This window comes from Coturnix japonica, chromosome 10 (genome assembly GCF_001577835.2).
Source record: "Coturnix japonica isolate 7356 chromosome 10, Coturnix japonica 2.1, whole genome shotgun sequence".
Taxonomy (NCBI): domain Eukaryota; kingdom Metazoa; phylum Chordata; class Aves; order Galliformes; family Phasianidae; genus Coturnix; species Coturnix japonica.
In genome coordinates this window covers 10,889,878-10,913,029 of record NC_029525.1, presented here as the reverse complement: position 1 = coordinate 10,913,029, position 23,152 = coordinate 10,889,878, and the positions used below count along the sequence as shown (strand labels likewise).

At 39.9% G+C, this 23,152-nt stretch overlaps 1 long non-coding RNA gene across 1 annotated transcript in view; it reads right to left on the bottom strand.

Moving 5' to 3' along the window:
- The window catches only part of LOC107318798, a 41,737-nt gene extending 18,803 nt beyond the window's left edge, over positions 1 to 22,934 (bottom strand). The window contains exons 1-9 of the long non-coding RNA XR_004308566.1: positions 21,147 to 22,934; positions 20,112 to 20,276; positions 14,709 to 14,834; positions 11,399 to 11,680; positions 5,914 to 6,062; positions 4,072 to 4,160; positions 2,281 to 2,371; positions 1,983 to 2,099; positions 781 to 877 (exon numbers count right to left, since the gene is read on the bottom strand). This is a non-coding gene — a long non-coding RNA (uncharacterized LOC107318798). The remainder of the gene's footprint in view (positions 1 to 780; positions 878 to 1,982; positions 2,100 to 2,280; positions 2,372 to 4,071; positions 4,161 to 5,913; positions 6,063 to 11,398; positions 11,681 to 14,708; positions 14,835 to 20,111; positions 20,277 to 21,146) is intronic.
- Between the last annotated feature and the right edge of the window lie 218 nt (positions 22,935 to 23,152).

Sequence of the window (23,152 nt, the reverse complement as noted above, 5' to 3'; positions counted from 1 at the left end):
CCATATAAATCCTCTACTAACCCACATCCTAAGTGATGCGTGCAGTTCTGGTGCCATCATCTTAAGATCTGGCAAATAATCTGAGAAAGGTAACAAGGATGATTAAAGGTTCAGAAGAGCTTTCATACAAAAAAAAATCATTAGCTGGGCTTGGAATCTTTATGCTGGATAAAGAGTGGAAGGCTGCAAAATCCTTAATGACATAAAGGGCTTAGACAAAGACTACTGCTTCTTTCAACACAAGAACCAGGCACGAACAAATGAAGATACAGAGAGCCAGGTTCAAAGAAGAAGGGTAGATTTTCTGCATGCAACAGGTAATAGTGAAACTCAAGAGTGGCTAAAATGGATGCAAGAAATTTATGCATGTTTGGTACAAGTCTGAATAAGGATATGGAAAAGAGATCCTCAGAGGCTGCTATACAGACAAATCTCAACAAATTCAGGAAATTCCACAAACTTGGAACACAGGAGAGTACATGAAAGAAATATCATATATTTTTACTATTCTTACTCTTCCCTGACACTTCTGGTTTATTCCAACAGGTCTGGCATTGGACACATTGATGTTCAGTGTTAGAGCTCCTGAAGCAGTAATATTCTCAGCACTCCTAGATTTTCTCTAGTCACTTCAACTCTTCCTGCAATTTATCACCAACTCCACTGGCCATGATCTATAGTTTCTGCCATTCTTGACATCCTTCTACCTGATGAGGCACAAACAAAGAATCCTGAACTGATGGGAATTCTGCCTATTGGTGAATACACACTCCTCCTTACCTTCCATCAGCATCCTTTCTTTTTGGCATAGTCAGTCTTTGGTCATCCTCAGTACCATGTCTGTCTTAATGCTGGCCCAGAACACTGGATGGCAAATCTGTACAATCACAGAAATGCAGTATTAGCACAAATTCATTTGTCAGTAGATTCCAAATCAAGAATGGAGATCATAGTTGTAGGACATTTTGTAGGACTGATTGACTGGGCTCTTATATCTCTGTTGAGATGCAGCATTAAAAATACTGAGTGCTGAAAAATAATAATGCTGGAGGAATACAATTGCCAAGTAAAATAAAACAGAATTAAATGTGAACTTCCACCATAGAGCTCCCATGTGTAGGTATATGAGCCTTAAGAGAGGAGTAGGCAGGGTAGGCCTAACAGAGATTTGTTTTCTTTGGCCAGTAAACACCGAATCATTTTTTAGCTTGGCTCTTGTTTGAGATATCACAATTTATATTGACTACCCTTTTGGTTCCCCCCTCTTTTAGGTCTTTTGAGTTTCTTTAATATATGACAAGGTCTTTTAAATCGTTATCAGTGGGTTTTTTTTGTTGTTTTTTGTTATTCAGAAGGTAAAGTACTGTGTGATATATTAAAAGAAAGCTAAGTATTTCTGGTGACAACTCAACACCTACAGAATCCAAACCCACTCCCTGCTAACACTGGTTATCCTATTCCCCCCTCCCTTAAGCCGCATGGATTTTTGATTACAGTATAACCGCAGACTTGCATAATAAATCAGTCACTGCAGTAACACAGCAGTAATGACACATCCAGAAGTGTAACTTGTGGCACTCAGCCACCAACCAGGGGTCTGTGGGGAGCTGCGGTACCCAGGGGAGGTAGGGCTGCAGCAGGCCCCACGTCTTCAGCAGCTTCAAGGCACTGAGGACAGTGAAGCTTGTACTGTGTGTTTTAAGTTAAGCTGTCAGCTTGTGAACTGATGTGACTGCAAAAACGCACTCAACAGAATGACTGTTCAGGAGCAAACTTTTATGATTTAGCTCAGGCTGCGCATAAGCTCTGGCTGGGACAGACTCTTGCAAGGTGCTGGGCTGTGGGGGGTCCTGGTCCCCTTGCCCTCTCCAGAACTTCATTTTAGAATCATAAAACCATTAAAGCTTGAAAAGACCAGAAAGATTATTTAGTCCAACTGTCAGCCCACCCCCACCATGCCCAATGACTATGTCCCTCAGTACCACATCTCCATGGCTCTTGAACACCTCCAGGGACCACCATCGGGGCAGCCTGTGTCAATGCTTCACCAACATGCTGGTCTCCTGAGGGGCTTTGCTGAGATAAGTCTTCATGGACATCTATGAAAAGAAGGTACTGATCATTGACAATTTGCCTTCCAAATGGCAATTACCTTTTGATTCAATTGAGCCCCTGCCCTACGTAAGCATGACTTAGCTGGAAGGTCATTAATTCAGAGCCACTCTGTCATTTTTCCAAATTTCTAAATAAATGTCAATACACCCATACAAAAGCACTCACTTGTGTAATATCATTGCCAGGCTCCATATGGTATTCCAATGACTGGTCTGGATTCATAGGCTCCTACCTTATAGCTTCACACCTACCACACCTATAAAAAGCAGAGTTACAACATCACTATAACCAAGAATGTCATATAAGCGCACTGATTAACTCAGACAAAGCACTGGGGATGTCTAAAACACAACCAAACCATTGTATTTCATCTAAAGCTACATATTTGTTAAAATGGCAACTGCTGAAATGCCCCAGATGTGTCATTGTTGAATAGGATGATGCTATTGGACTATGGCATTAAAAGATGCCACATTTCTTGAGACACATCATTAAGAGGTAAACCTTTAGTAAACCATATCATATGGAAAGGAATATGAGAGTGCAGAACACGTCAAAAGGAATAAGAAACAACAACAAAACCCAGCATTGCAGCTTTAGGACCAATCCACCGTGTTACACATTTTACATTTGGAGAACTGTCAGGATTTAACAAATGCACAGCAGACACCAAGATGTGCAAGAGTTAAAAGAGCAATTCAAACTTCTTCAACTATATTTAGTGTGCGTAAAACTTGCTACGGTTCATGGACCTGTTTCTTCCATCAGTTTAGTTTGTATTTCTTTCAAAGAGCAACTCCCTTTTCATACTTTTAATAACGCTGGTTTTCTGCTAACTGAACTTTCATTAAAACAGAGCAGTCTCTAAAAACTAGACTGGCATAGACACTTATTTGGATTAAAATATGCATTTTCCCACTTCGCTTCTTTACACACAGGCTTCTCTTGATTCATTTTTTATTCCTCCCTTACTTGGCTCTGTCTGTAATTTCATTTACTTTTTTCCCCTCCTTCCTTTTTTGTTTGCCATCTCTCTGGAACATAATGAAAACATGCAGCATTAACGCAGACTTGGAAATAGCATAACAGGATTGCTCATCCCAAATATAAACACATTCCTTTTTCTGCAGTTATCTGACACCTTCCTAAAAAAACCAACAAGTGTACACATGGAAACAGAGAGCGGCTGTCACTGTGGTCCAGTAGTTTCATTGTAAGCTGTAATGTCTGGTAACTTTACTGCAGAATTAACTTTCTATGCCTATACAGAATGTTTACTTATGTGTTTATTAACGTGCACAAAAACACAAATATTTCTAAATTAGGGGCTACCTGTTAATCGAATATAGCTGCTGCGACAATCCCATGCCAACAAAAATTGTTGCTAAAAGAAGCTGACACGCTCATAGCATGGGCTTCTTTAACACAATATACAAGTGACTACAACAAGCTCTTCAGAGCAAGTATATCCCAGGGATAGGAATTAACATCTTAAAATCACTGTTTGGAAAGATGACCGCCCAGCTTGCATTCACAGAGCACCGTATTAGGAAGAGCATTTTAATAGCATTTTGAGTGTTTGTTACTTAAAGTGAAAAGAAGAGCGAGAACAAAATATTGTTATATGTATACTTTATGTATACTGGATAAAAATAATAATGACAAAGTTTATTAAAATCCAAGTATAATTTTTCTACAGTAGTCACATATCTGAATTCAAGCGAGGATGCTCCATCTCTTCCTCACAAAACTGATTCCATACAGGAAAGACAGATGCCGTAAAAGGCATCAAGTGAGTGCTGTTGACAGGGAGGTAGGCTGGAATACCAGACAGGAGAACTTTGGCTTCAACAGCCATTTCAGATCACTATAGCTGCAAACACACAGACTATAAAAAGGAAAAGCACACCAGTGACAATATTATGCTCTGGGCAAGTTTCCTTAACCTATTTTTACCAGGTTTGAACTTGATGATAAGAGTTCCAAAAGAGCATTTCATTAACCACGTGCATCCACCGCTGCTATTGGAGATTCTCAGATGGCACCTATCAACAGAATATAAAGCACATTTACTTTATGGCTCACTATAATTTAAAAAGCAGCAAACTGGTTTTGCTGATGTTATACAGTTATTTCTGCACTCTTTTGGACAAAACCCAAAGTCCCAACATGCTTACACGCAAATACTATCTCATCTCATCTTGGAACTACTGAAAAACATTCTTTCAAATAAAGGCACACAGTGCTCAGATATCTATTGAAAATGATCCAACCACCTTCTGAAGAATGACAAAATATTAATGATAGTCTGTGATCCAAACAATGATTACTGAGCAGCAGCAGTGTGTGTTCTTGCTACACCTACCATGAGAAAAAGCAAAACCACAATCCCATAACTACAGCGACTGTTTTTAATCCCATCTAAATCCAACTCTTGCAGAAGAAGAGTGGGGTTTTTTGAACCATGTCAGAGATGAGTAGGGAGGAAATGAAATAGCCACTCTGGCTCATTCACTGAACTTGCTATGGGAATGGACGAGAGTTACCTTTTCTTAAACAAGGTGATCCCTCACAGATTCTGGCATCTAGCGGCTCATCTGCAAGCAGCCAAGTCAAACACCTGTATGCCAGACAAAACCAGCTGTCTGTGTGGCTCTGCCAACTCATCTGCTCAATATACCTCCTACTAGTGAGCTATGATCTTTCAGTAAATACACAGTTCAAATAGAAGCGGTTTGTTTTTCTTTTTTTTCTCCTGTTCTCTAATCTTATTTAGGACCTCAGTTTTCAAAGAAGCCATTGATAAACTACAATGATACCACTACCTGTATTACCACCACCAACTGGGCATTAGCTCAGTTTAGTTGGCTAACATAGAGATAAGTGACATGCACATGAAATGAGTGTGCATTTTAGTGCTGTTGTCTTCTCAGTGTTATTCTTAAGTCCATTTTCTAAAATGAACTTTTCCCAGCTAAGAAGAAGAAATACGTGTATTCATCGCTCACACCAGTGAAAAACCCCAGCAAAGTCCTCAAGAAACAAACTTAGATGAAGGCCTCCATTACTCAGCCTACCCACCATTTGTTCTAAACACTGCTAACACTTCTGTTCCCCTCATTGCCTAAGGACCTGCCTTCTCCTTAACTCCCAGGTCATTTTACCCATCTGCTGAGGGAAATATGCCAATATTTATCTGGATGAAGGAGAAAAAATATTAAACCTTTCTGTAAGAGTTTTCATCTCTCTTCTCTCTCATTCTTTTCCTGAGCATGGCAGTTTTTGAGGAGGAGAGGTTAAATTTCTACCAGAAGAACATGGATCAATTTGTGTGCACTCACCTTTGAAATACTCCTATCAGCTTTGCTCCATGTTTGCTGGGCCCAGGGAAGCTTCTCCCTGCAGTGAACTCTTTGTTCCCTCTTTGTTCAAACAGATATCTGTCTATTTTCAACTGGTAAAGCTTAACTAGAGCTACGCAGGATGGATCTGACCAGGGAAGCTAACACAAACCAGCAGGACACTTTTGGGGTTGTGTACATTCCCTTTATATGATGTCACTCTTACTTCTGACTGGGGGGAAGTGCATTTATACGATTTACTTTTCTAAAATACACAAGCAAAGTACAGAAAGTATTTGAAAGTTGTTAAATTCAGTATATTTCAACATCATTTATGGCGCAAAATAAATTAAAGGAGGTGAGGTAGATTTCGATCCTCAGTCCTTTCACAGCTAGGAAATGTTTTCTGCAATGTTTATGGCTATCCATAAACTGCAGTGTAAGTATGAAACTCTACCTTTAATGTTTAAAAAGCCATTGCCAGAAAGACTTTGGAAGCGCATTGGTGTATTATTCAGTTCTGCGGTACTTTTGTAAGCATGCAGATTTCATTGGGTTTGAGTGTAATCTCTGGAAGACAGCACTTTTCTTTGGATGAGATATGGTCTGGAATAGTAAGCACATTATCAAGAGTTAGCACAGTCAGCTCTCCTAATGATATGGATTCACATCTTCCATTGTTCCTATAAACTCCTATAAAGAAATGACTGGGTTACTCCGAAGGAAGAATTTATCCATTATTTTGAAGTCTTATGTATGTTATTTCACCATTACATCTTAGCAGAGGATGGGATGCATGTCCTGAGGCTGGCTGTTGTGATTCGGAATGATTAAGAGGAACTGGATCTTTCCAGAGGAAGAGCAGGAAGGACATGACAATTGCTGGTGCAGTTTGTCTTCAGGAATCACTCATGGCAAAGTGAGCAAGGCTTTCCTGGGAAGAGAAGTATCAAGAAGAGTGTGGAGAACTGAGGCTCTTATCCACAGAGCTAGAGTTTCAGCTTGCTTGTTTTGATTGTTATCATCTTCCTCTTAAAGCACTAATCTGGATAGGTTCTCTGTTTCTTCCTCTGGCTTCTCTTCTTTCGAGGTTTCCCCTGCTACACAGGAGCAGCTCAGGTTCTGGCAGAGAGGATGCTGAACGGCTATTTACAACCAACTGTGCTCAGACTAAATAGCACCAAACTCATATTCAATCTGGCTGTAAATGCTGTTTTGGCAGCTGCTGCATAAGTGGATAAACAGTATATCAAAGAAGAAGAGCAGTAGTCATCCCAGTGTGAGCTGGGCCCCTCCCTTACTAAAACGTATGCTCACTTACGTATTCCTTTTATTGATACATAGCCCTGGATGCAGAACTCCTTCCTTCCCTTTCCCTTTCCCTTTTCTTTTTCTTTCTTTTTCACTTTGTCATCATCGTTTATAATTACAAATGTTTGGAATCAAAATATACTAATGCATTTTACAGGAAACTACAGGAAACTACATTTTTGTTAGTACTGCAATATTTGCTTAAGACTGGATTGGTCCCATTCTACTTAAGCAGGCAGAATTCTTAAGAGAACACTGGGGAAGTTCTGTTTCCTTTAACTGCAAACAAAACAGAAGGGCAAGAAAAGAAAACATTAAAAAACCCTAATATGAACTCAACTTAAAAGCAAAACTAAAGCCTTGATTTCAAATCTGTTCCATAATCAAAAATATGGGATAGAATATCTTTGAATAGAAGATACGTCTGTATTAAAGCAATGTTTGACTGCTGCTGTCAGAGTGGCAGGATGTCCAGCAGTGTATCTGCACCGAGATCAGAGTTCACCCCCATTTTAACTACTGATTTGTGTGAGGGAACGTGAAGAATTTAATCCAGCCTGCAAATTATTCCGTTTCCCTTCATTCTTTTCTCTGTGTCGGATACAGTTCTTTGGTGGGTGTTTGTTTTTGCAGCCATAGTGATGAGATATATTTGTTGGCTGCAGTCTAAATAGTTCCCAACAGTTATCTACTGGCATCGACTTTTAATTAAGCAAACCCAGACGTTTTGCCTGCTTTACACCCAAAGGAGGAGAATTTGGAGACTACAGTCCCAGAGCAGCTCTTATGTTATTCTTCTAAATCAGAGCTGTAATTCACCATTTTGAATACCACAAAAAGTCAAGATGGGTACTCACACTAACCCAGAACTGGATCCATTCAAAACTTTCATATTATTCCATAACTGAGGGGGGAAAAAAAAACATCAACAACAGATGACCTCATTTAAATCATAAATATTCTTCAGAGCAACATCCTTTATAACAATAAATCACACATTTTTTTCCTCACAGCACTGCTCTGCTCCTGTTCTACTTGGGGTGAAAAACCATCAGTGTTTGATTTTACAAACTGCTGACAAAACCCACTTGATTTTATGACAATATAGGAATCAGACACATGCTGGGCATTGATACGTATCTGGCTGCTGTGCACTGAAAAGCATGAGGATGTGTGTACAAATATGCTTTGGCTAGTTGATTTTGCTGACCTTGTCCTTAAGCAATGATTTTGACAGATCTGTGTGGCTCATGGCTTTGTGGAATAGCTTAACCCCAGTGACCAGCTTGGAGACTCCAGCTGTGACTTTTTGGGGGGCTTCTGAATGATAGAAGGACAGTAACACTGCAAGCTGCTGAAGTTAAAATCCATCAAAGCCCTCAGCCACTGCAGCTCACAGGAAACGGATCTCTCTAGCAGCTCAATCTGTTATAGTAAGCTGTGGCTCTTTGGATGGAGCACCGCCCAGCCAGGCACCCCTCCCACCATCCCGATAGCATCTAGCAGACTGAGAGCTGGAAGCAAGAACTTCCTTAGGCATGCCGGCATGAATTGGCAGAGCTTGGGATTCAGGACACGTACCCACACGAGCTGTCCTTATTCTCAGGGCTGGAATAGCCCCATTGATTCAGTGCATCCAAAGTAATTGGATTATGAAACAAAAGCAAGTTCTTTGCTTGTGCTTTCTCTACACCGCTTCCTATGGATACGGGGTACTTTTAGTTCTATTTTCAAAAAGAGGAGGCTCTACTGCAACAGGATTTGTTCAAGCAGTTAGCAGTTCTGGGAAGCTGTGCATTGGGAAGGGCTGGGTGTGTGGGGACAAAATTCTGGGTCTGGGGGGGCCAGCGGTTGTTAATGTTGTTTCAAGTAACTCTGGGCAAATTCCCAGGCACTCTGACCTCCAGCACTGACACATAACAAGCACTTGGTTTGCTAACACTAGCTTGCCACCCTCAAGAGCCACTCTAAGCCTCTATGGGAAGTAGCAGAGCGCCATGGACTGGATTTTTTCAGTCAAATCACAAAATGAGGTTTGCTGTTGAAAGGGAATTAAGGTACAATCCTGCTGACATAAAGCAGAATCAGTGGAAAACTTTTTCTCTCAGGCACAGATCGAATCCAGTCTGAGGACAGGGATGATTTCAGGGGCTTCACTCTGTTCCCCAGACTGACTGCATTACAACACATTCACTTTCCATCCTGCGGGACCCATTGTCACAGCGACTGTAAGGAGCCTTTTGTGAGGGGCAGAGCTTCACAATGCCGCACTGTAGGGGCAATTTGTTTCCCTTTCACTAATGAAGATGTATAGGACATGAAGTGCTAGTCACTGCCTTTTCCCTATTCTGCTGGAAGAGATGGCACTGCTGTTCTCAGTGCAAGCAGGAGCAGGGCCGGTGTTCAGAGCAGCCCACGTCCTGCAGGATGGGTGTTGCTAGTGAGTATCATTGTTTGAAAGTAAAAATAGTTTCTAAACAGAATGCTGTGGGAGGATAGAAGCTGAGTTAAAAGTTGGGCAGAGGCCAGCCTGGCTTTCACGGAGTAATTGCTAATTGTGTAAGCTCTGCCCAACGCTCTGTTTACCAAGGATGTTTTGCCCATTTTAGCTGAGGTGGGGCTCGTTTCCTTAACAGACACAGAACAGCGCTGCAGTCTGCTCTGTATCCTGCTTCCACGGAGCATGCTCAGATCCTGAGGCATTCACAAAAAGTAAAAGTAACCCCCCCATCTCCCTACTTTGCAGTGGGCTCAGATAAAAGGATCAGGATGCCCTTCATGTTGAGCGTTTACCTTCCGTTATAGTGTATTTCAGACACATTCAAGGCCAAGGTCAGTGCAACGCTTGCCCCAGTTAATCCTCCCTGTCGGATTCAGCTTCAGTGCAGCACTGCCCGTGTTCCAGTTTGATCAGCAGCGCATGTGAGCAGGACATGAAACCGAACCTGTGTTCCCTGTGACTGTTGTTGAGTTGCTCCCGCTCTCGATTACAAATAGCAGCAATAACACACGTGGTGTGTTGATATCAGCAAATCTCTGTCCTGTCTGCAGGAAGATGAAAGCTGACATTTATTTACTTGGGGAAAAAAAAAAAAAGGCACTGTGGGCTGCAAGCTGTACAGTGTGCATTAATACACTCATGCAAGTGATTTAAATCTCGTAACAGCACTGGATGGGAAACCACAGACTTTTCCTTTGTCTGCTAATTAGCATTTCTCTCCTTCATTAATAAAATCAACCCAAGACTGAATCAAAGTTTTTTCAGAAAACCTAAAGCTTAAGGCATGTGTTAAGGGATTGAAAGAGCAGTTTAAACTCCACAGAACTCTTTGCCAAGAATTCAGAACCAACAGCCAGAGAACTTCTGCAAATCACTGCCAGATCAGAGGATTAGAATTTTACTACGATTATTCCTGTGCCACATTACACAGCATTAGATTAGCTCCCAGTTAGTTAGCTCCCACTTCTGATTTGCTATCATGTAATAAGCCACATTCTTAGAAGTCTTTTTGGACTGTTTGAGGTATTTGTGCAGTCCCAGGCTAAATCAGAATGCTTGAACTGGTGTTTTAACCCAGCACACGTAACTGGATAGGCACTGGATGGCCCATATGGAACACTGTAACTATATTACACATAGTGGCACTGGAGTTAATTACATCTGCACCAGCAGTCTTAACTCTGCATTCCTCAGCCTTTGCCAAGTTACATCTAGAACATGGAAAACCTTGTATGACTGTGTTTGTTTAATGGGAGTGTGATCCACATACCTCACCCTTAAAAACAAGGAGAAAAGGAACGAGGACATCGCTCTGCCACTTTTAACAATGACACTGCAATTGAGGAGGCCATCACTACCAAATAAAGCACTTGCTTGTACCCTGTCCCAAATCTGAGTTATAGCCCCGGGGACCTCAAGACCTCACAATTATACTTCCTTTGCCTCTTGTCTTCAGCTTGTTAGCACACCCATCTGACTGAAGCAGACTGACGCTGATTATGTACCACGTCCCACAAAGAGACAGAGTGGACCTGAGTGGAAGGATGTGTGATGTGTTATGGAACAAGAATTCTGTGCAGAAAAACCTTTAAGCAGTGATGTCCCTCCGGGTTTGTGCTCAGTGAACCAGTCCTTGAGAATGCATTGAATTTTGAAAGATTTCATGGATAGTGAGGATGACAAGTTTACTACCAAATTCTTAGGCCCACTGCTTCTGGATCATGTTGGAATACCAAGAATATCCGTATTAGCTCCACAATATGCTTCTGTGATGAAGTCCCTGAAACATTTCAGTTACTTCAAATGTATTATGCCTTTGTTGCTAACACATAATGTGAACATATCTGGAAACTCCAGACTGTGCAGTATCTCTGCTTAATCTGCTGGCCATCCATCAGTCCTGGATGGATGCAGACAAGACTCAAATTCCTCCTGCAACCAAACTTCCAGATGGAAAAAGATGATGCAGAGAGGGAAATCAGACCAGCCAGACCCTGGCTCAGAGATTGCTTGCAATCCCCATGCACTCCCTTGTCAGGAAGGATGTGGGCACACTCTTTCCCCATTTCCTATACCAGCCTTCTGGTCCTGTGATATGGAAAGTGGTGATAGGAAAGCCAGATCTGCTTACCTTGTGTCTTGAAGAACTGCATGCTGAGTAGACGTTTGACTCCAAGCTCTTGTAGCCAGACAGACCACTAAACCCTTGTAGCATCTCCACGAGGATGGGTGGAAAGAAAACTTGTGGCAGTGGGACTGGGCAAGTGTGTTGATGCAGCAAACTGGCTAGTGATTCAGGCCTCCCTTCTCAGCCACTGATGAATGCTGTCTTGATAGCACCTCTTGTCCCAGTCTCAAGTCACGGCTGCATTTACATCCCAGACATCACGGGGTCTGCTCCTTTGGCAGCTGGCTAAAGGAGGAGGAGAAAAAGATAAACAAAATGAGAAACTAAGCTCACATACTGCTCTCTGCTTTCTCTTTCTGTTCAACTTTAACTCCTCAGAACTGTAAGTAGTAACAGTGAGGTGAATATAAGTAAATTGCAAAGGGATTATTTCTGAGTTTCACTTTTCAATAGCAAGAACAAGTCACAAAATAGCCCTATAAAGTAAAACAGGGGCAGCTTAGAGCAGAGTATCACTGAGCAAACACTCTCTGGCTCTTATGCCACTTTTGCTCAGCTGCTTCTCCCCAAAACTGCAAACATCTGAAATGCATAGAGGTGGCCAAGAGGAGCTGTTGCTCTTTAACCATTTCTGGAAGTGAATGACAGCTGAAATAAATAGTAAGAATAGTAATAATGAAATAGATGTTGCCCTAAAATCTAAGCAAATCAGTGCCTGCCCTAGAGAACCACAGCACATAAGTGCCATCCCATGCAGCCTGTCTTTCCCATCTGTCTCTACCTACGGCAATCATAAGGCATCCAACCAATAGTATTTCCAGTGAGCCATTTTCAGATAAGTCACATTAATGCATAGTGTATAATGTTACATAAGGCCTTATTTACAAGCAGACTGTGCCCTTTAAAATAATTGAAGGAGCACAGCTTCCCAGAAAAGAGAGTAATGCCTTTTGCATGCTAACAATTTTTTTATTGTTGTTTTTTTTTCTTCCCTTTTGGACACAGCCTCGCCTTTATCTCAGGAAATCCTTCCAGATGCCAGAAATTCATCTATTTCAGAGAAGTAGAAAGCAAAGCTGACTCCTAGAACCTTACTGAAATCAAAATATATATAAAGAGAAGATTGCTTTTCAGTAGAATTTTGGGGGAAATTCTGTTCTTGGCTGTAACCACATAGTATATCAGCATGAAGTAAAAGTATATTATGAGATGCTGAAGGTCTTTACTTTTCTAATATTACTTCTGCTACCTGTGGCTTATACAGAATAAGCCCAGTAAACATTGCTATCCATCTTATTCTTAAAGCTTATGTTTTCTAAAATTATGTTCCATAATCAAACAAAACAATAGTATAATATAAAAGCATTAGTTTTAATGAAAGCCAGTTCTGTATCAGTCTTTGGCTCAATTTGCTCTTCACAGACCCCTGCAATAAAAGGATTAACTATTGCAAATCCTCCTGGTACTTTACATTTAATCACAAGCAATTTATGGTAATATATTCCACATGTCTGATACCACTGGGAAAAAAAGTTGCAAATAAAGCTTGCTGATGCCTCCAGGAAGAAAGCTGCTCATTCTATTCTAATATTAGACGTAGACTCCAGCAGCACAATGTATAGCATTCGCTCTGTATCTCCAAATGCTGGGAGCCGTTGTTTGATGCTCATACAGAGCCAATATGAGTGTTGGGCACTGGATGGGCTGAGTATCTGTCACATGAATCCTGGATGACTTATAAATATCAAAAAATTGAAAAAGAAACTGTGCTGATGTTTTCAATGCAACTATAGAAGAGCATCAGTATTAATGTGCTTTCTTTTCATAATTGAATGATGTCTCAGAGTGAGAAAGTATTTTTGAATACAGCATACATTCTCCCTTCTTGATATTACACCCACTCACAGATGGTTTTTAAATCAGCCAGATTTCAGAAAAGCAAAATCTTCTTTTTAAACCAAGCTACTGCAATAGAAGTTTGACTCTGGAACGCTCTCACCAAAGATGGGCTGATAGATGCTTTGTAGGAACTTGATGGCACTGAGATACTCACTGATTAGCTCTCTCTTGATCCCGGATGAAGCTGGGGCACCTGTCTCTCCCTCAATTTACAGTTCAGAATCAACCAGGAAACCTGGAACACTCAACTTTTAATTTGGGAAAGGGAAACACAGTTTGGCAAGCTTGCAAGGCTGCTGACCCTGCTCTGCTGGAACCACGCAAATCATTCTGCTCTGTACCGCATCCTGAGCTACTCAGTCAGTCCTTGCATGAGTCCTTTGAATCTGATCTGTGTGAACAGGAACCTACAGAGCAGAGCCACAGGGTCTTCTGATCATTCCACGCCCAGCCGCAGGTGTAGGAGCTGGGCAGAGCTATGATATGATTTTATCTGTTTATTTTGCTCACCTGTGGAAGCGTATCATGGAAGTGAGGGTAGCATTTTGGTAGCTTTCATGCTCTGTTAAGCTAATGAGCATTCACTAAGAAGTAGTGCACAGCCATGAGAATGTGTGCCAAGCAGCTGCCTCAACAGCTTCCAGTTTGTGTCAGCATGCAAAAACAGGAAAGTCAGTTTTTAGACTGCGGATAGAGGACAGGTTGGCATTTATATTTAGATATTAATTAAACTGATAAATTAATGGCTATTTTTCCCATGTTCATAATTTTCAGTTTCAAGGTTGGCTTTTTTTTCCCCCTCCTCCTTCTCAATTTTCTTACCACAGCTCTTCCCTGAAGGCTGCAAACCTAATTATGAGAGGAGTAAAAGAGCTAATTATTTTCCCAGTAACATCATGTCATCACTCACGATGTTAATATCGTTAAGTAATGGTTAGGTGTCTTTGATTTCTGCCTTTTTAAACATGCATTCTGGCTTGATGGGTCCAGCAGCATCAAGCAGCAACAGAATCTAGGCACAAAGCATGCTCTTAACCTTGAAACTGGTCACTTCCATTATCTATATGTTACAAAAGTTTGCTATGTGGGATGTTAGGGACCAAACTGGCAAAACTCAAACAAACTCTTCTTTATGAATATCTGATTGAACAATCAATACGTTTCTTATTGAAACTAACTCAAAACCACAATGAGGAGAGCTTTAAAGGAGAGAAGTGCTTGTGCCACTGGGTAACAAAACATGAATTCTGAAAGATTAAAAAGGTAGGTTTAGTTTTGGGGGTTTTTCTTTGGTTAAACAGAAAAACATAGACAGTTTTGGGGACCATTTGTTTTCCACAGCAACCCTCATTAACATAGGTTTCTTACAATACAATTTTTCTAAAGAGATCTGCCAAGTAAAACCCAGCCTCACCTGAGCTGGATAGCTTTGGCTGCCTGTGGTGTCATTTGGGACGATCTATTGTTTGCCCCATTTCAGGATGTTCACTTCAGATGTTCCCTTTTCTTCATGTTTCTGCTGTCTGTCACCCAGAAAGGTCTGGCCAGGGAAAAAAAAAAAGGCAGAATGGTAATAAATATAAAGCATTGCTAGGGAATGGCTGTCAATTGTGAATTCAAGGCTATAGCAGAAGACAACTGCAAGATTTCAGATGAATGGTTTTAAGGAAAACAGATCAGATATCCTGAAGTATTTCAATTCATAGCCACAGACAGAAGGAAATAAAATGTGAGTTAGAACTGCTCACACCAGCTCTGTTCTGAGACAAACAGATCACACACCCCTCTTTGTGATTTATTTGGCCTTGGAAACCAGAGGCATTGTTATTTGTCTGACTGGGAAATGCTACATTTAATGGAGCTGAATGAAGTGCATAGAATTAGAAGCTGTCCATGCAATCAGATTAAGTGTCACTTTATCTGATTTTTAAAAATAGAATTCCAGTTATTTTTGTTGCTGGGGAAAGTTCTCAGACATGCAAATCAGTAGAATGTATGCCATGATAACAAGCAAATATAACATAAGGAAATTCTTCCCAGATACACAGCTCTGTCTATTGCTTTTGCCAGATTTAAGCTTCACTTCCTGGTATATACCAGAGTTTTAGATGTTCAAATGATCGTGTGGTGATCATTTCAGTAATTTTAACTGTAACAGCAGCTCCTGTATTCTCTGAACTCTGAAACATCTGAGAGAAATCACGTGTGCACACGTACCATTCTGTCATATGAACAACAACCTCTGAACACATTACAGGAAAATGTTATTCCAAATACAGCTTTAAAAACAGCTTCTGTGCAGACAGATTGATTTCTACCTACTGGTATTTCGTTCTCCTCTGTCTCTACATTAATAACCTTTGCACTATAGAACGTGAGGGAAAAATGGAAGGATGAGCGTGAGAATGAATTAGAAGTGTTGGAAACCTGACACAATGTCCTCAGAGTGTTAATCTTTCCAAAGACAAAACTTCAAAACACTTAAGTCCGGGAATTTAGGGGCGGTTTGGTGTGTCCCTTCCTGAATGCATGGCTGGGTGGGAAACTCAGAAATCTTTCTGCAGAGACTTCCTGCTAAAGAGAAAGTGCACAGCTAATCTGGTTTGCAGAAACAGATGTAGCTGTTGTTTTACTACCAGAAAACACTAAAGAAGAGGTTTGGATTAATTCTAAGAATAAAAGATAAAAATAGAATTGAAAAACTGCCAGTTTGTCAGCATATGTTATATCCACAAGTAATGAAGGCACAATAGAAACAGACCAGAAGAGCAAAACAATTTATTCTCAGCCTTTATGCCTACACAATCTAGTTTTTTAGGGTTTCACTTCAGATTACATTTATTCTGACCCACAGATTATAAATATCCTCCACACACTTGGCTTTACATCAGCCAAAGGACCAGTCATTGGTAGAGACTACAACATCCCCATCACAGTGTGTAGCAAATGAGGTACAAACTTAAAGTGAAGATTCTTTTTTAGTTTTCACCAAGAACTGTCTAGCTCACACATAGCAATTCAATTCAGTACCCTGGGATTTTCTTCAAAATCATGTTATTTCTTCAAGCCAAAGTGATAATGCAGATAACCGTCTTCTCAGACCCCTCTGTTCTCAGACACTATATGATCCCTTAATAGTAATTTCCAGATATTTGATTCTCATTCCAAAACCTGTACTAATTTGTCTCTTCCTCTCCCACAAGGATCACTTACATTGCTGGCACCTCCAACCTCCCCTGTATCCCTTTTCCTGGGCAGCAGGAAGCCCCAGGAATGGAGGGCCTTGCTTGACAGGTCTCTTGTTATAACTTTATAGACTTTGCCAACCCTTTTAAAGGGCTTCCATCAAGGGTTCCACATCAAGGAATGAGTAGTTGCTGATAATTTTTCAACCTAAACTATAATTCACTTGATTTTTTTCTTTATTATGGCTGTTCAGCTTTTTAAAATCTCCATACTTAAAATATGATGAAAGATTTAAGGTAAGCAGTTATTTCTTCAAACTGCTGTATTCAGTCTGTGCTTTCACATTTCCAAATGAATTAACAGCTACTGTAAGCTCATGGCACAATAACCTCAGAAACCAAGTATTTTTGTTACAAAAGCAGAAAAGGCATCAAAGTTTCTTCCATAGTATTCTTCCATAATGCTCCAAGTCCTGTCCTGATGGAATTTTACCTCCCAATCCATTCTCTCCCTATTTATTGAGATTATCATCAAGAATGCAGAAACTCTACTTAAAAATCAATTTAACATAACATATGAATCCAGGGTAAGTGGACACAAAGATACATGACTGAACTGATCAGAACACACAGAAATTGCATGAACTACCTCAGTTCTGCTTTTTGAAGGCTTGAAAAAAACGTTTGTTCTATGCACTTGTACCAAAAAAAAGCTTGAAAGTTACTCATGTTTGCTTCTTATTTGGCTAGGATAACTTCATTGCATGAAGTCAATACAATCTAAGACTCTAGATGCTTTCACAAACCACAATGTCACATTTAAATCAATACACTCAATAGAGAATGTGTAATGCATTGATGCACGTTGCCACAATTTCTAAGAATCATTGACTGCGATGAATGAGTTTTCATTTTTGAGGGAGAAAAAGCTGGAGGGGTGTAGGATTAATAAACAGCCTCGCTTTTTTATTCTAAAGATGATGTTACCACATCAGACTGATCTGAAATACGAAACAAAAATCTTCCACATACCGCAGCTCTTTCTCATTACCCATCTTGGCAATCCCCACAAAGCCAAATCTTGTACAAACCAATGTAGGAATGCAACTGCACATGCTTCACTAGCTTACAGTGCATCTCAAAGACAAAGTAAGCATATGCACAGCCGGAGAAGGTTTATCTACAGTGGAGCTCCTACCATGAGCTGCCCTGGTATTAACCATGATGGGAAATGTTTGCACGCAACCACTGCCACACATAACACCCAGCTGAAGACAGCAGCACACTGAATACCTGCACTGCTCACTGCTCAGCAGAACTTGCTTTACTTTTTGGTCATGCAACAAACAACTAAATCCACTGCAGATGGCTTTCTCCTCTTTTGTTTTTGTTTTCCTTAGAGTTTATTATATACCACATTCTCTTTGTAGCAATATTGAAGAAGTTATTGTTAACGTAATTTAACCACTCTCCTCAGTAAAAATGAACCTAATTAGGGTGAAATGGTATTTTATTCACTGAGAAAGCAGGCATCTATTCTAAATCATTTTCAGTGAGTAAAGCATGATGACACATTTGGCATTAATTACTTAAGTACTACAACACTTATTTGAGGAACTTACTGGCACTAAAAAATAACATCCCTTCTCCCACCCTGCACATCTCTAGGAATAATCAGCATAACCTGCAGCACAAATTAATTTCCAAGGGCCAGGATGCTTCAAAATATACACTGTTATAAAAACATCATTTTCTCTTCACATTGAAAAAACTCATTCCATCTCACTGCCTCCTCTTCCTTCCTGAAATTGCCTTGTTCTCCAGTGTATCCACAAGGCTGCTGGAATTATCATTTACTTTGCCTGACACTCATCATATTTCATCTCCTCTTTGAATCTCACTCGCAAGTTTCATCTTCCCTTCCCAAATTTCCCTTCACGTCCATGAAACCTCCAGTGGCCATTTCATCTTTAGACCTTGGTGCTGTTCAGGCAGTTGAGGTAAATGATGTACCTCAGCACTTTTTACAGAAAATATAGAAAAATACTATTCAGGATAATTATTCAGGATACTGCTGAAGATTAGGACAACACAGGAAGACATGAGAATAACATTTGGAAAAGCATATTAAGACCACTGCAAGATTCCATCTGTTACCAACAAACTGCTTCTAGCCGCAAGCAAGAGAACACTATGGTTAATGGACGATAACAAACACAACTCTAACGCTGAGGTGTTTTTTTTTTCATTCCTGTGCTTTTAGTTGCCCGTTTTCCATTTTTTGCACCACTGGACAGCATATAGATGTAGAAATACTAGTTACAGAAGAAAAGCTCTGTACAGTTCCAGATGCCACCTAGCCATCCTACGCTGAAATGCATATCTTAAACCACCAAGTGATTACAAACTATACTGAAAGAAAACTGCCCTTGAAATAACTGCTCTCACAAGCTTGCTTCTTTTTCCCAGCCTGCAAGTGATTCAAAGAATGAAGGTGGTACCGCACAGATATTGTTAACTTCAAGTATTATGCTTGATCCAAAAATAAATGCAAAATTTATCAAAATCGCTGCAGTAATTGTCAACAAAATCAGCAAAGCTCATGCTTTCACGTGCCTTTTCAGGGCTAGTGTGTATAACCCAGCACACCCAAAAGCCTAAGTGAATCCTCGTGGATTCAGCACAGACACTGCTTTTGCAATACGCTACTTCTCTTTTCTGCTATGTTGGTCTCAGATGCAAGGAAGGCTGAAGCTCCAGCTGGAAGTTTTCCAGCTGTAGGAGTGGAGCTGGTGCTACAAAGGCAGTAACGCTGAGCTGGTCCTCTATTCTGCCCAACCCATCTGAAAACAGAAAATGGATGAACGCAGAGGGAACACTCACTGGAGATTCATAGCTGTGATCCCTAAAGTTCTGGATTTTCAATACATGCAACGCTTCCTCTCTATTTCCAATTTGTTAATTTTGTGTAACTAAATCTATTTCCCACTCTGAAATGTTACACGTCATAGAAATTCAACATGTGTGATCAAAATAGATAGGGTAGCTGCTAACCCTGTCTCTGTTTCTCTACCTTTAAAGCACAAAGAGCTGCCTCTGACCGACATTCCTCTCGATAAATTTGAACATAATTTGAATTAAGCACAGCAAGGCTTAATTAATTTACAGCAATTTCTATCAGCAAATTATTATTAGATTTACTGCTATTTAAGTGAAAAATATATCAAAATGTAGTTCTTCTTTACTACTTTATGAAGACAAACATGGGTTGCTGGTTTGTGGTTTCTTTTTTTTGTTTTTTTTTGTTTTTTTCTTTTAATAAACTATTTAAAAAAAAACCCAACATTTCATAGCCTTTACTAGGATTACCAGTTCACGAGCTGGATATAGAGCAGCAGACTAATACATGAGACAAGTGACTGGTCCCTGTGCCAGGATATGTGAAACAATGAGAACAGTGAATCTTAGTAGTAAATCAAGCATGCTAAGCTGGCTTGCAAATATAAACCGTTTACAGGAGCCACATAAATTATTAAAGCAACAGCGGCATTCCCCATCTTTCCAAGTTTAACTACAAGTGTGCAGGATTCCTAACAGCACAACATGACTTGCAAAAACATTTAAAAACTTACAGATGCTGCCAGGCTTCCATAATACTTTCCTGCTGATGGGAACAGAATCATCCCTCCTGATTTTAACAGACCAAGGCTCATTACTTTGATCAGTTCATGCCGGAGGTTTGCAGTCACCAGGGCTATTCCTAACAACTTCTTTTTCAGGACCAAGTTTGGCGTTTCCTAAGTACACACAGAAAGAAGAATCAGATACATTCTGTGTTGCAATCTTTCAATCTTTTTTTCCTTGGCAAGACTCGGAAAATATTTTTGGGGAAGAATATCAGGCTTTAAAAGCACAATTATAAGTTGGATTAGGCTGTGTATTAAAAATAGTATATAAAAATAACTTAATCAAACCTAGAACTTGCAAAATATTGTACCTAAATTGCACATCTCATTGCTTCTGGTCACTTTTAGATTTCACAATAGTTATGATGCAGACAGGAGATGACACATGTAGAAATAATGCTATAGATGCCAAAATGGGACGCACTTACAAAATGTATGTGAAGAACCATAGCTTTTTCAATGCACCTTTCAGTACAGATTAAGGCACTCCCTAAATATTATTATGGTCTAAACCTTAGACATGGTATAACAAGTACAAGAAGAGAATAAAGAAGGAGCTGTTACAGAACATAATGGATAAAATAACACAGAGTATTTATCACTCCCAGTAAGTACCTGGAAGAACTCCTATCAGCAAAAATACACATACAGGGTAGAGGCTCATCTGAGGTGCCTATCAAGTCTCTAGGAACTAAGAACTCTTGATAGGTTTTATGTGATACAGAATTAGGAAAAGGAAAGTAAATGAATGAAGAAAACACTTCAGAGGTAGTGAAAATAAATAAAATGGCATTTCAGAGTAACAGAACAGTAGAAGAAAAGGGAAAGGGAAGAAAAGGAATGATTATTCTAAAGCTTCCTTTTCTGTCGTGATAACACTATTGCATTCCTTATCAACCAGAACCACATGGTCAGATTTGACTCCTTCTTCATGCAAAACTGAAAGAATCAGAAGAATGCCACTTATTCCTCTCAGCTCACCACCACTGCTCAGATCCAGCTGGCCTCCCAAGGCCACAGCACCTTTCTCCTTCTGTAGTTTATTTGCTGTTTTCCAAAGCTGTATCAAACAGAAGAGGACAAGACCAACACTTAGGATTTCTTTGTTGACTTTAACAGTTCTTTGATGTTTCTTGTTTTGTCTGTTCACTAATATTTTGACATAAAAGCCTGCAGTTTTGTCCTAATTGCATATGTGTACACTTAAACCCTGGAATTTGCATTCCTGAGTGACCATTTCTATTCAGAAATACATTATCTCAGTAATTCACACCAAGATGAAAGAACAAATTTTCTCAGGGGCCACACTGAAGTGAATCTTAGTTCCTTATATCCAACAGAACAGAAGAGCAAGACAATGGTGTTTTCCGGGCTCTCTTTAGTAACGAGGGCCCTCCTTCCACTCTCCTTGAGGAAGGTGTCCAGTTTTCTATGAGAATACATACACCATATACCACAGCACAAAGTTCTTTTCCTGCTGACAGATACCTTGCCTCCTTTTCAGAGAGCCCCAGCTCTTACTGATATTCTATCTCCATTTTTCCCAGGTGTAAATCTTGGAGAAAAACAGCCAATTCTGTATTATTGTGTTCCACTGAAAAAACAGAGGACACTTATTAACACTTAGAAGTTATTTCAGCAAGAAAACTATTCCTCCTCAGAAGAGGCATTCAAAGAATGAGTGATCCAGCTTTCATTTTGGAGTAGCAAATGCATTATACATTGTGACAACCATTTTAGCAACTGTGTAGCTCATCTATTACATTGCTTATGTGTTGTTTTCATCCCTATACATACATATCATCTCTCCCACAGCTCAGAGAGGCACTAATTTACTGACCAATAGCAAGTGAGCAACACCAAAATGTTCAGTCTCTCTAATGAGAACAGTTGCCAGAGTCTTCAGACATATGAAATACTTTCTGTAGGCTGTGATGTCTGACATAAATACAATGTCAAAGCAAGGTCATCCAAATCAAAACCAGAAATAGAGGAATGGTGGCAAAAAAATGTTAAAAACAATTACAATGCACATGTTCTTTTCCCCTTAGGACAAAAAGATTCTCATTGTGTTCCTTTTTGTTATGCCAGAAATATTTAACTGATTCATGATTCGTGGTGTAAATACATAGGTCAGTTTCTGTTCCTGTTTTTTAATAGTTCATTTAATGTAACATATAGACTCATTTGAACCAAGGCAGAAGTATTCTGATCACCAGTGTTTCTTCATCTCTAAACCTGGACTACAATAAACTCATGTGAGAGTTGTGGGATGCAGTTTCTGGAAAATACGTTTAGGAAAGTTTCAGGATGGACAGACATGAACCCCTGGTGTTGTTTATAAATGTCATTGCTTCACTTTGAGAGACTAAAGCAGATATTTCCACTAAAGAAAACTAAGGGAACAGACTGTCTTCTGCCTTTATGTCATCACCAGAGGGAAGTGAAATCCGAAAGGAGACAAGTAAAATTGAGGCAGTGCTTGATGCACAGAGGTGATCCACTGTAGAAGATAAAGATCATTGTGCTCACAGTGCTAAACAGGGAAGCAGAGGCAGCCCTTAGTGCTATCTATATTCAACCCTAAAGTGGGAAGAGACAGAAACAGCTGGGTTCACAAGAGGTCACACAAAAATGTCGTTTCTCAGTTTCAATAGCAGTAGGTTCGCAGTGGCAGGACTGCATGCTTGGACAATCCCCAAAGTCAAAGTCAGCTGAAGTTATGGAGTTTGGAGCTTCTTTTTTTTCTTTTTCCTTTTCTTTTTCCTATGGAGTTACTTTTTAGATGGGGAAAAAAAAAAAAAAAAAAAAAAAAAAAAAAAAAAAAAAAAAGAAGAAGAAAAAAAAAGAAGCCAAACAAAAAGCAAATCTCAAGCATGGGTACTCATGGAAACCAAAGTTTAAACAGATCAGTAAACAAGAGAGACAATGACCCGATTTCCACCCTTTATAAACAGGGCCACACCTCACCACAATGATTTTGTGTC